This window comes from Lolium rigidum, chromosome 6 (genome assembly GCF_022539505.1).
Source record: "Lolium rigidum isolate FL_2022 chromosome 6, APGP_CSIRO_Lrig_0.1, whole genome shotgun sequence".
Classification (NCBI taxonomy): domain Eukaryota; kingdom Viridiplantae; phylum Streptophyta; class Magnoliopsida; order Poales; family Poaceae; genus Lolium; species Lolium rigidum.
The window spans coordinates 218,869,731-218,884,008 of record NC_061513.1 but is presented as its reverse complement, the minus strand read 5'-3'; positions in this window follow the sequence as shown (position 1 = coordinate 218,884,008).

Sequence of the window (14,278 nt, the reverse complement as noted above, 5' to 3'; positions counted from 1 at the left end):
AGATGACGGTGTGCCCGGACGCGTCGCGGTCGCCTGGTGTCCAGTGGCGTGCGCGCCGGCGCCGGAGCTGCTCCGGTTTTGCTGCTTGTGGTAGGGTTGAGAGCAGAGGAGGGCGCGCTCTGTTGCCGGGCTGCGCTGCTGCCTTGGGTCAGGCCTACTGATTTCGTGGCATAGCTACTGGGCCTTGGCTACTGATTTAGGCCGATTGCTCTTATTAACATTATTTTCAAATTTATCGCAAAAGGTTATGCTATCCGCTTAGCGACGATTGTCTATATAACTAAATTAAAATTATCTATCGTAGGCAAACGGCTTTCATCAAAGGCAGATGCTTTCACGAGGGAGTGCTTTCCCTGCAGGAGATTGCGCATGAATTTCGGGTCAAGAAGATGGGGGCTTGCTGGGGGCATATAGAATGCACTAGGACCATCAAGTGTACTAATGCACTAAGCATCCACAACCACACGATCAAGAAATTAGTGGTCCAAAGGACAGCTCACGTTTCTTTTGTAATATAACCCTGCTGCTATGCTATTTCAGCAAAAGAACGTGGTCTGTTAGGGGTTTCACAAAAGTTTCGGCTATTGTTGAATGCATTTGCTAAACATATTATCATGAAAAAAGATTATGTTCTGAAAAAAACTTTTTTGAAAAATACATGATGGTTCAAACAAGCACCGTACAAAATTAACTACTCCCTCCGGTTAAAACTTTTGCTAAAAAATGGATATATCTACATACTAAAACATGTCTAGATACATCTATTTTTTGGCATATTTTTGTTGGTTTCACTAAAGTTTTAGGGAAAAATTAAGTATGGTCCAAATAATCTTTTGCGAAACTTTTAGCATTTCCCAATTTTGGATTAGTGTGTACACAGATTTCACATAAGTTTCTTTCTTCTTTTCGTGTGTTCTGTACTCAGTGGCGGACGCAGGAAAGAATTGAAGGGGGGGCACATCTCAAAAAAAAATTGCGTCCCTCCAAAATGTGAAAAACGTCTACATAATGAACTAATGAACAATATACAAGATAAATTCTTTGTAAACATTGAAGTTTAATACATATATCAAATGTGCACGATTACAAATAGTTCAAAACATGAAAAAAGTCTTACATGATAGAATATGGCATAAATAGAAAATTACATCATTTCTTCAATCTACGGATTCGCATTGCCATGAAAGTTTCAACAATGGTATCATCACTTACATTAATCTACCGTTTCGCACTAGCAATTTAGCAATTTTTTGTGTTCTTCATCATTATAACACTTAACAGAGAGAGAAAAACATACAGAGACACATGTACAGAGAAAATAGCTGAAACGCTGAATCTTCCCGAGAGGCAAAGAAAGACTCACCTACACCTTGGTTCTGGTCGCTCGGCGTTCAGTGCGGCGGCCGGCGGTCAGTGCGGCACTGCGGCGGCCGGGGCAGCGATTGGGCGGCGCCGCGGCGGGGCTGGGTCAGTGAGCTCGTGAGGTGTGAAGGCAAGGCTGCAGAGGGCGGGCCGCGGGCGAGCGTCGGGTGCGAGTCTACGAGTCGTGGGCGGGCGGGGGGGGGGGGCGGGGCAGGGCCGGCGGCGGTCGCCGGTCGGGGCGTGGGGAATCGCGGGCGGCGACTCGAGCCTGACCTCGAGGCTATCTCCAGATGACCAGACTCCAGTTCTTCACGAACCCCCAGGCTCAGGATGGGCTCCAGAATTGCAAGAATGGGCCTTTTTCAAGGGGTATACTTTGGGCTGGCAGAAATTCTGGGTGGGCCACGGCCCCCCGCCCGGCCGCCCCCCGCTGCGTCCGCCCATATCTGTACTAGTTTCACATAGATTATATTCATGATTCTAATTAGTCATGTGTTTACACAGGTTTCACGTAAGTTTCATTCAAGTTTCAAGACATGAAAAAATCAAATTTTTCAAAATGTGTTCAAATTGATCTTGTTTCGAAGGTCTTGTCAAGACAAAGAAGATGGTGAAAACCTCTCCTCAATCGGACTCTCAGTTCAAAATAAATAGTCTTTTCTTTGTTGGAACAAAATTTTGAATGCGTCCAGTAAATAATGGGAAAGAGGGAGTGTACTGCGGGTTGATTTTAGTAAAATTAGGGTGGTAAGTGCATAAACAACTGAACACTTGAATCTGGATCGGGTGTAGAAAATCAAACGATCATGGACTACCTTAGTGCATGTGACGCCCCGGAACCGGTACCATGAGGATTCCAGCGGTCCCGCCGAAATCCGTACGATATCGATTCAGAGACGCGCTCCGACACGACGTGCGCGAAGAATCACACACGTGATGCCAGAGGAATTAACACGAGCGGTAACATTACAACAGGATTACAATAGAGCCCACAAGAAACATATATTACAACAACGACTCCAACGAGTCAAGATACAAATATACAATACAAAGATCCAAAACATACAGAAGATCGAATACGTCCGAGTACGGACAAGATACAAATTGGACTAAGAGTCCTGAAGATAACCAGTGGCGTCCATAACCTCGCCTGAGCCAAACCGGAAGGGTAACCTTGCTAACATCGTCATCTCGTACTGTCAAAGTCGGGCCATCGGTTGCCGACAAAAGGAAGGAAGCAAAAGAGAAAGAGGAAAGGCGAGAGTAAGTACCAAGGAACGAACTCCGGCACGTACTTAGCGAGACTAGAAATGGCTATGCTCGCCGAGCGAATATATATATCGCCTGGGGCTATATGGTAGGTTTAGCGGCAGCAAAACTATAACCAATAGAGACACGCTACAACATCCGTCTACTCAGAGAAGGTAAGAGAGCGTACAAGGTAACAGATAAATACTATACAAACATAACCTGACCGATATACACATATCCCCTTCAACAAGGCGAAGAGGCAATGTAAAGGCACTCAACGGTGGACAAGTTTTATTAGGTATCGGTTGTAGTAATGCTATATTACTACACAAGTTATTATCAGATTATTAACAACAAGTATAATGTGTAAGTTGTTCTATGATCAAGCCATACAATTCCAAGTCGTCCATAACCGCGGACACGGCTTATCGATAAGATGTACACCTGCAGGGTTGCCCAAATGTAACCATACGCATGCTCGAACCCACTTACTACGGTGGAGTCTCACATCAAGACCGTTCCCAATGCAAGAGAAAGTTAATGGGAGCCACCCAACTAAGCTACCCGTGACGAAGTCTCGGCCGTACTCCGATACGGACCCGCAGGTTTGCGAGGAGGGCTATGCCGGCATGAACAACCTCGCTTTCGCTAAACTCGCCGCGAGATGATGTACAGTACAAAATATAAACACCCGAAGACAACAAGAAGTAAATCGTGCATCGTGCGTATGGGCAAATAAAACCAAGGTTGTGGCTCCCAATAAACAGACTCGAGGAAAGGTAGTGGGTGATGGGGGTCCCACTCCCCCACGTACGGGTAGAGCGCTCAATCTCGGAACAGATAACAAGAACTCGGGTCCTAGGGGACATTAGCAAGTCAAAGTTCCGATGCTTTCGCAAAGGGGCTCACAGATGCCTCTGCTTACAATTTTAGTTGTTAACAATTAATTAAAGCATGTGTATCTCCAACAATTGATATAGCATGTGATAACCTCCCAACAACCCAACATATCCCGATAATAGATCGAGATAAACAACAGAGCCTAAACACGCCTACGACTCGCAAGGCTCAAACATCAAGCAACGGCTATGGTTAAGGAATGATACATATAGGATTATTATGGTAACAAGTGGAATAGGACACGTGACTCGATAAAGAAGCACAACATAAGGATAGCAATGCGAGGGAGAGTATATAATAGGTGAAGAGAGAGGGCTCGCCTGTGAAAAGTTGCAGAAGAACTTGCCGTATCTCACCGCACCACTTCGCGATCCTATCCGGAAAGAAGCAAATGCTGGAACACACATCGCATGCAAACTTACTACTACGGATAAAGAGTCGGCATGCTCAAGATGATATGCATGACATGGCAGCGATGGTGCAATGCAACTTATCCCTATTAAGCGGGAACGGAACCCGGACGAACAAATAGGGTTGAGGTTGCATTTCCTACCGATAAAGTTAAGTGTTGATTAGCATGGCATAACATGGCAGGGGTGCACTACTTCAATATTAAACGGAGCGTGGAAAACCATAGTTGGAAATCCAAAATACTCCGCATATATGTGAGGTGGATATGCACAACTATCAACGCACGACATGATGCAGGATGCAAACAGGCATATGGATGGCATATTTATGTTCCTCATATTTTTCTGATCAATTTTCATATAAAATACTTTGTCTTTCGAGTTACGGTTCAAAAGATATGATTTATGCAAGAATTATACATTTCCTGCAATTTTCAGAAAAACAGGAAAAGGGGAAACTGTTTTATACCGGGCGATAGCTAGCCGTAGGGGCTGACGAGCGGGCCAGGGAGGTGACGGGGCGCTGACTAGGAAGGCGGCCGCTGAGGTGGATCTGGCGGTGGCTGGCAAACGGGCCCCACCTGTCAGGTCGGAAAAGAATTAAAAAGTGGTGCCGTTTTTCGGCCGGATGGGGATTTGATATCGGGATCTCTCGATCCAGAGAGAAGGAACGAACCAACTGGGCTGCGTGCAGATCTTGTCCAATTACTGGTGCACTTGAACAAGAAGAAGTGGCGGCGGGGACGAGCTTGAAAACAGCAACCATGGCGGGGAGATCCAGTAGGGAAACAATCCGACGATTCAAGGCGAAACGGGACGAGGAACTTGGCGTCGGGGATGCGGCTGAACTTGGGGAGCACGATGGTGGCGGTGAGGAGTCCAGAGGGTCGCCGGAGTATCGCCGGCGTTGAGCTCCTGCGGCAGCTCATGGCGGTCAAGGTCGGGGGAAAACAAACCAGAGAGGAAGGAGGAGCGGGAAGGGGTCGGGGAGATGCGGTTTCTCACCAGGAACGCGTTGGTGAGCTCGGACGGGCTTGGGGAGGTCGGACGGCGCCGGAATCGTCGCCGGAGCGCGGTGGCCGTAGCGGAGAATCGGCGACCTTGGCGTCGATTGGAGCGGAACCAACTCGATTCCTTTGACGAGGATGACGAGGACGACGGGGCGCACCTGATGGTGCCCTCAGAACGGTGGGGGGAGCCTTGGAGCGGCGGTGCCATGGTGTGGACGGTGGTGGGGTTTTCTTCGTCTCGCTCACACAGAAACAGGAGATAGGGAGAAAGGGAGAGGGTTGGCGGCGCGAGGGAGAGGGAGAAGGTGAGTGCTAGGGTTTGAGAGGGATTAAAAGGAGGCGGAAAAGGGGAGCAGGTGGAGGTGCGGTGGTTGGCGAGGAGGACCACTGCAGCCATGGGAAAAGGTGTTCACGCCTTCTTCGTGAACGAGGAAGAGGACAAGGTGTTCACGCCTTCTATCGAAGGGGTACGAGCTGGGAGAAGGAAGATGGGCCAGAGGAAGAGGTGGGCCGCTGGGAAGGAAGAGAGAAAAAGACCAGGGATGGCCCAGGGAGGGTAGCTAGGGTTTTATTTTCCGAAACGTTTTCTCCTTTGTTTGTTTTTCGAAAACTGTTTTGTAAATTAGTTTGAAACAAAACCAGACCGAGATAAATTTTATATTTAATTTGAAACATATGAAAATAACTTTATTTTGCTTTGATAGGTTGTTTTAGGTTTTGTTAAAATGAAAGGACAAAGGAATGGTTTATTATATAAACCATATGAGAGGGTAAAACAAAATATTTTAGGGTTTATAAAATAGTTTTTATTTTATTTTGTGAAAACATGGATGATATGATGCATATGCCATGATGATGCACTAAAAGAAAAAGAACAAGCAATTCTATTAGGGGTACTACCCGGGGCCGTTACAATCGACACCACTAACAAGGAACCTCGCCCCGAGATTCCACCTCAAGGTACGAGGGAGAGAGGTGAACTATCGGATCTTCAGGCGACGTGTCGATCTCCTCGACACCACTAACAAGAAATCGTTGTTCAGATGTTGATGATGCGCTTCTTTCGGGATCCTCCGAAGATCGGACCTAATAGGATAAGGCAAAGATCGTCCAACCCGCGTAGAGACCTAAGACTCAGAAAAGCAGATAAGAGAAGATGCAAAACTCGCAAAGGTAAGAGGAGAAAAGAATAGAGGTAAGGAGAAAATTCAGAGCTAATCAGATCTATCCAAAGAATTTTAAGAAAATAGTTTTGATACTAGAAACAACAACGTCCGTTGGCAAGGTTATCCTACAGGCTGGACTAGTGGGGTACCGTCAACCTGGCTCTGATACCAACTTGTGACGCCCCGGAACCGGTACCATGAGGATTCCAGCGGTCCCGCCGAAATCCGTACGATATCGATTCAGAGACGCCCTCCGACACGACGTGCGCGAAGAATCACACACGTGATGCCAGAGGAATTAACACGAGCGGTAACATTACAACAGGATTACAATAGAGCCCACAAGAAACATATATTACAACAACGACTCCAACGAGTCAAGATACAAATATACAATACAAAGATCCAAAACATACGAGAAGATCGAATACGTCCGAGTACGGACAAGATACAAATTGGACTAAGAGTCCCGAAGATAACCAGATGGCGTCCATAACCCCGCCCGAGCCAAGCCGGAAGGGTAACCTTGCTAACATCGTCATCTCGTACTGTCAAAGTCGGGCCATCGGTTGCCGACAAAAGGAAGGAAGCAAAAGAGAAAGAGGAAAGGCGAGAGTAAGTACCAAGGAACGAACTCCGGCACGTACTTAGCGAGACTAGAAATGGCTATGCTCGCCGAGCGAATATATATATCGCCTGGGGCTATATGGTAGGTTTAGCGGCAGCAAAACTATAACCAATAGAGACACGCTACAACATCCGTCTACTCAGAGAAGGTAAGAGAGCGCACAAGGTAACAGATAAATACTATACAAACATAACCCAGCCGATTACACATATCCCCTTCAACAAGGCGAAGAGGCAATGTAAAGGCACTCAACGGTGGACAAGTTTTATTAGGTATCGGTTGTAGTAATGCTATATTACTACACAAGTTATTATCAGATTATTAACAACAAGTATAATGTGTAAGTTGTTCTATGATCAAGCCATACAATTCCAAGTCGTCCATAACCGCGGACACGGCTTATCGATAAGATGTACACCCTGCAGGGGTTGCCCAAATGTAACCATACGCATGCTCGAACCCACTTACTACAGGTGGAGTCTCACATCAAGACCGTTCCCAATGCAAGAGAAAGTTAATGGGAGCCACCCAACTAAGCTACCCGTGACGAAGTTCGGCTGTACTCCGATACGGACCCAGAGGTTTGCGAGGAGGGCTATGCTGGCATGAACAACCTGCTTTCGCTAAACCTGCCGCGAGATGATGTACAGTACAAAATATAAACACCCGAAGACAACAAGAAGTAAATTGTGCATCGTGCGTATGGGCAAATAAAACCAAGGTTGTAGCTCCCAATAAACAGACTCGAGGAAAGGTAGTGGGTGATGGGGGTCCCACTCCCCCACGTACGGGTAGAGCGCTCAATCTCGGAACAGATAACAAGAACTCGGGTCCTAGGGGACATTAGCAAGTCAAAGTTCCGATGCTTTCGCAAAGGGGCTCACAGATGCCTCTGCTTACAATTTTAGTTGTTAACAATTAATTAAAGCATGTGTATCTCCAACAATTGATATAGCATGTGATAACCTCCCAACAACCCAACATATCCCGATAATAGATCGAGATAAACAACAGAGCCTAAACACGCCTACGACTCGCAAGGCTCAAACATCAAGCAACGGCTATGGTTAAGTAATGATACATATAGGATTATTATGGTAACAAGTGGAATAGGACACGTGACTCGATAAAGAAGCGCAACATAAGGATAGCAATGCGAGGGAGAGTATATAATAGGTGAAGAGAGAGGGCTCGCCTGTGAAAAGTTGCAGAAGAACTTGTCGTATCTCACCGCACCACTTCGCGATCCTATCCGGAAAGAAGCAAATGCTGGAACACACATCGCATGCAAACTTACTACTACGGATAAAGAGTCGGCATGCTCAAGATGATATGCATGACATGGCAGCGATGGTGCAATGCAACTTATCCATATTAAGCGGGATCGGAACCCGGACAAACAAATAGGGTTGAGGTTGCATTTCCTACCGACAAAGTTAAGTGTTGATTAGCATGGCATAACATGGCAGGGGTGCGCTACTTCAATATTAAACGGAGCGGGGAAAACCATAGTTGGAAATCCAAAATACTCTGCATATATGTGAGGTGGATATGCACAACTATCAACGCACGACATGATGCAGGATGCAAACAGGCATATGGATGGCATATTCATGTTCCTCATATTTTTCTGATCAATTTTCATATAAAATACTTTGTCTTTCGAGTTACGGTTCAAAAGATATGATTTATGCAAGAATTATACATTTCCTGCAATTTTCAGAAAAACAGGAAAAGGGGAAACCTGTTTTATACCGGGCGATAGCTAGCCGTAGGGGCTGACGAGCGGGCCAGGGAGGTGACGGGGCGCTGACTGGGAAGGCGGCCGCTGAGGTGGATCTGGCGGTGGCTGGCAAACGGGCCCCACCTGTCAGGTCGGAAAAGAATTAAAAAGTGGTGCCGTTTTTCAGCCGGATGGGGATTTGATCTTGGGATCTCTCGATCCAGAGAGAAGGAACGAACCAACTGGGCTGCGTGCAGATCTCTTCAAATTACTGGTGCACTTGAACAAGAAGAAGTGGCGGCGGGGACGAGCTTGAAAACAGCAACCATGGCGGGGAGATCCAGTAGGGAAACAATCCGACGATTCAAGGCGAAACGGGACGAGGAACTTGGCGTCGGGGATGCGGCTGAACTTGGGGAGCACGATGGTGGCGGTGAGGAGTCCAGGGGTCGCCGGAGTATCGCCGGCGTTGAGCTCCTGCGGCAGCTCATGGCGGTCAAGGTCAGGGGAAAACAAACCAGAGAGGAAGGAGGAGCGGGAAGGGGTCGGGGAGATGCGGTTTCTCACCAGGAACGCGTTGGTGAGCTCGGACGGGCTTGGGGAGGTCGGATAGCGCCGGAATCGTCGCCGGAGCGCGGTGGCCGTAGCAGAGAATCGGCGACCTTGGCGTCGATTGGAGCGGAACCAACTCGATTCCTTTGACGAGGATGACGAGGACGACGGGGCGCACCTGATGGTGCCCTCGGAACGGTGGGGGAGCCTTGGAGCGGCGGTGCCATGGTGTGGACGGTGGTGGGGTTTTCTTCGTCTCGCTCACATAGAAACAGGAGATAGGGAGAAAGGGAGAGGGTTGGCGGCGCGAGGGAGAGGGAGAAGGTGAGTGCTAGGGTTTGAGAGGGATTAAAAGGAGGCGGAAAAGGGGAGCAGGTGGAGGTGCGGTGGTTGGCGAGGAGGACCACTGCGGCCATGGGAAAAGGTGTTCACGCCTTCTTCGTGAACGAGGAAGAGGACAAGGTGTTCACGCCTTCTATCGAAGGGGTACGGGCTGGGAGAAGGAAGATGGGCCAGAGGAAGAGGTGGGCCGCTGGGAAGGAAGAGAGAAAAAGACCAGGGATGGCCCAGGTAGGGTAGCTAGGGTTTTATTTTCCGAAACGTTTTCTCCTTTGTTTGTTTTTCGAAAACTGTTTTGTAAATTAGTTTGAAACAAAACCAGACCGAGATAAATTTTATATTTAATTTGAAACATATGAAAATAACTTTATTTTGCTTTGATAGGTTGTTTTAGGTTTTGTTAAAATGAAAGGACAAAGGAATGGTTTATTATATAAACCATATGAGAGGGTAAAACAAAATATTTTAGGGTTTATAAAATAGTTTTTATTTTATTTTGTGAAACCATGGATGATATGATGCATATGCCATGATGATGCACTAAAAGAAAAAGAACAAGCAATTCTATTAGGGGTACTACCCGGGGCCGTTACAGTGCATTAGTACACCTGATGGCCCTAGTCCATACTATATGCCCCCGGGCTTGCTTCTCAAATTGACTTTCAAAAGGCTTATGACCGGGTGAACTCGGACTTTCTCTAAGAAGTCCTTCTGGGGAAGGACTTCTCGGATATGATGGTCTGCCATTTGATGTAGTTGGTAGGGGTGGGCAGACTGCGATCAATGTGAATGCGCTGGGGAGATTGGTCCCTTCTTCCGTAACACTCGTGGAGTTAGACAGGGCGACCCCCTATCCCCTACCCTCTTTGACTTTATGGTTGATGCTTTGACGACTATGCTCTCTCGGGCTAGCGCGACGAGACATATCCAGGGGTGGTCCCGCACCTCATTCCAGGGGAGTGCTCACCTTCAGTACGCGGATGTTACTATGATCGTTATCGAGCCGACCAATCTAGGGATCACAAATCTCATATTCCTCCTACTATGCTTTGAAAACATGTCAGGGTTGAAAATTAACTTTGAAAAGAGTGAGGTGATGGTGACGGGGGTCACAGATAGGGAGAAATGCAGGTTGGCCAATTTGCTCAACTGCAAACTAGGCAAATCTCCCATGAAATATCTTGGCCTCCCAATAAGCGACGCGCCTCTACGGGTGGCTGGCTGGACATCCTCCCTGACAAGGTGGGTCATAGGGTTGAATCGTGGCAGGGTATTTTCCTTGCCTCGGCAGGTAGGCTGGAGCTGACCAATTCCTGCTTGTCCAACCTACCTATGTTTGCCATGGGTATCTACCTGTTGCACGACGCCATGCATAGTTCAATGGATAAGCATAGGTGTTGCTTCTTTTGGGAACTAGTGGGGGACAAGTGAAAGTATCATATGGTTAACTGGGCAACTGTGGGAATCCTCAATACTAGGCTGATGTGTAAGGGTATTTTACCCTTATCCATTATTTTGGTAACAATGACACCCTTGCTAGAGTAATTGGTCTAATACATGTCTATGATATTATTCTCAGGTATTAGCCAAATAGGCATAATGGTGTATCAATGGAACAAGAAGGTAAAGGGATACCCCCACTTCGACAAAAATGACTTTCATCCTCGGGTATTTTATTCGGCAGGCCCATTCGGGATGCCTATGTCATTTGGTTGGACCGGCCCCTGCACTGGGTGGCCCGGCCCCAGGCCCGGTCGACCGGGTTCCTCAAAGAAATGCTGAGGTGGACAAGTTGTAACGGCCAGATTTCAAGTGACACTATAAATACCCTTTCTTCTACCTATGAACAATTAGACACTACACTACAAATTGTTCTTGAGCTCTCTCTCTCTCTCATACTCCATTGATAGAAACATCAAAAGCCTCAGACCTCCCTCCTCCTCCACTCAAACTCGAATCCCTCCGGGGAAAAGATAGACGAGGCCCTAATCTATAGTTCCACCGAGCCAAATCTTGTTCCCCCTTGTATTCATCGAGATACTTGCTCTCTAGGGTTCATTGGAAACCCTAGGTGGGCAAAAGAGGTCCGGAAGCATCCGGGCAGTGGATTTGCTCCTGACAAGATTGTGAAGGTTTGGAGACTGCCTCAAAGTCTACCACAAGTGAGTGAGCTATTCCTTCGCGGGATAGGTTCCGGAGAATAGGGTGAGCCTTCGTGGCGTTGGGGAATCCTTCGTGGGACCTCCACCGCTCCAAACGTGACGTACCTTCTTGTAAAGGAAGGGAACACGGGAATAAACCCTCGTCTTCGCGTGCTATCGGTTATCTCTAACCGAACTCCTTGTGATATAACTGCCTGTGAGAGCCTTCATGCTCGAGTTACTTGTATCATCATATAGGTTGCCTCACCTAGTTTGCATTAGGCTCACATTTATATTCCGCAAAGCCTAATATTGCAAAGAAAGAATTAATTTTTTTAGAAACCTATTCACCCCCCTCTAGGTTTACCATCTTTGAACTTTCAATTGGTATCAGAGCCTGGACTCTTTCTAAGGGTTTTGCAGCCTTAAGAGTAAGATGGATAAACTATTCGAGGGTCTGGATGAAGATTCTAACCTTTCGGTTAAGGAGATGAAATCCAGATTCGTAGCATATGAGGCTGAGAAAAAGAAGGAGGATGAATTACAAAGCCAAATGGCACAAATGACTGCCATGCTTAAGAACCTGACTAGTGGGACTTCTAGTGCGACTTCGATCCCTCCGGAAGGTTTTCATGAAGTCAATCATGACTATCCCAAAAACACTTCACCCATGCCTCATATAAACCATAGTGGGAATGTTCCCCATTTTGATGGAACTCACTTTCTTTCTGGAAATCCTCTATGGATTCTCATATTCGCAGCTGCAGTGTGGAGTTGTGGGAGATATCGTGAATGGTTACCGAAAGCCACAAGATCCCATTAGGCTAACCTCCACTGAGTTCTACAACCACCAACTAAATGCCTCTGCATGTGACAAGATTAGAAGTGGAATCAACCGCAAGCTCCTTGATCAAGTCAATGACATTCACTCCGCTAAAGAGCTGTGGGATCGGATTGTAGTACTCCAAGAGGGAGCCAATCTGATCCAAGCAACTCTCTATGAGTCAGCAAAGACAGAGGCAACTATGTTCATGATTAGAGAAGGAGAACCCTTGGCCGATGCCTATGGAAGGCTTGGTGCTCTTAGAGTAAAGGTCAAGGGCCTTGGATGTGAAAAGTACAATGATGGTTTTGCAATGAATGAAGAATTCATAAAGTCCAAGGTCATTGCCATGATTCCTATCAAAAAAAAGGACACCAACCTTGCACTCAACTTGCAAATCCTTACCAAGCAAGCTGATCTGAACGCAAATGATCTAGTCTCCTATGTGGCAGCCAATGACAACATGGCCAAGACAGGAGAAAGGCTCATGGCGATGAACCGTCTCGATGAATCCTCACACAACCTTGCTTTGAAGGCTAGAGCTGACCAAGAAAGAGAAGAAGCCTATGAAATCGAAGAAGATGAAGAGATGACTGCAACTAGTAACATCACGACAGACTTTGCCTTCTTTGCCAAGAAGTACAAGAAGAAGTTCCCAATATCCTTCAATGAGAAGAAGAAGAGAACGTGCTACAACTGTGATGAAGATAGTCACTTTGCAAATGAGTGCCCTTATGAGAAAAGGGTAGACAAGCCGAAGTTTGTCAAAGGGGTCAAGCCAAGATTGAAGCCAACCCCAATCAACGAACGATACAAGAAGAACAAGGGAAGAGCCTTTGTTGGGGATGAGTACACTTCCTATGAAGAGGAAGAAGATGAGGAGAAGGAGGCCGGAGTGGCTGGTTTGGCCTTCTCCAAACCCGGGTCACTCTTCACATATGACTACTCCAAGGATTACTCCACGGAGAATCATATTGGTTCTTCCTTCATGGCAAGAACAACTCATGATGATGACTCCGATGACTCTCCCTCCTCTACGATCGTCGGCTCTTGTCTAATGGCAAGGGAAACAAAGGTAATGGAATCCCCACCTTCTTTATCTAGTGTTCTTGATGATGAAACTGAAAATCAAGATGAGGTAGCTATGCTTAAGGAACTTTACAAAGTTAGATGCACCCTTCGTGGTGGGGCTCTTGTCAAGTTTGATTTCTTGATGGACTCCCTCAAAGAAAAGGACGAGTCTATTGAGGAATTATAATATCATTTGAATGATAAATAACAGAGATTCAATCTCCTAAGACAAGAGCTAAAAACTGAAAGGTGCATATCTCAAGGTCTTAAGCAACAAACTGAAACTTTTGAACTAGATAAAGTTAAGGACCTTTAAACTATTGAAAGGGCTCAATTATTGGCCCAAGAGCTCGATGCTTCAAAGAAGGAACTTCAAGTTGCTCATGCTTCTCTCACTAGGGATCTTGACCACCTTGAAAAATCTAACAATCTTGTTAAGGATGAGCTCAAGAAACTTAGAGAGAACCATGACCTACTCCAAGAAACTTACAAGAAGGCTCTTGGATCAATGAATGATCCCATTATTGCTGAAAATGTTGCTAGTTCCTCCACTCCATTTACTTGTGAGCATGCCAAACTTGTTGAGGAACATGTTCGTTTGCAAGAGGAACTATCTTTCACTACAAGAAAAGTTGCCATGGCCGACGAAGTTGAAGTCGCGCCGTGGTTGCTGGTGTACCATGGCCGAAGATTTTTGGTCCCTCCGTGGTGCATGTCAAAACTTTTTTTTTCTCGTTTTTGAGGCCACCTAGCCCGACGAAAGCGGCCAAAACGTCGCGTATGGTGGCCCGGGACGTGGTGCATCTCGAAATCTCGGGTTCGCCGGCCGAGTCAACGCAAATCCGCACCGCCGAGGGATGTAGGGCCCGGATGGCAGCCTCTCCGGCATTGTTTTTTTTTTT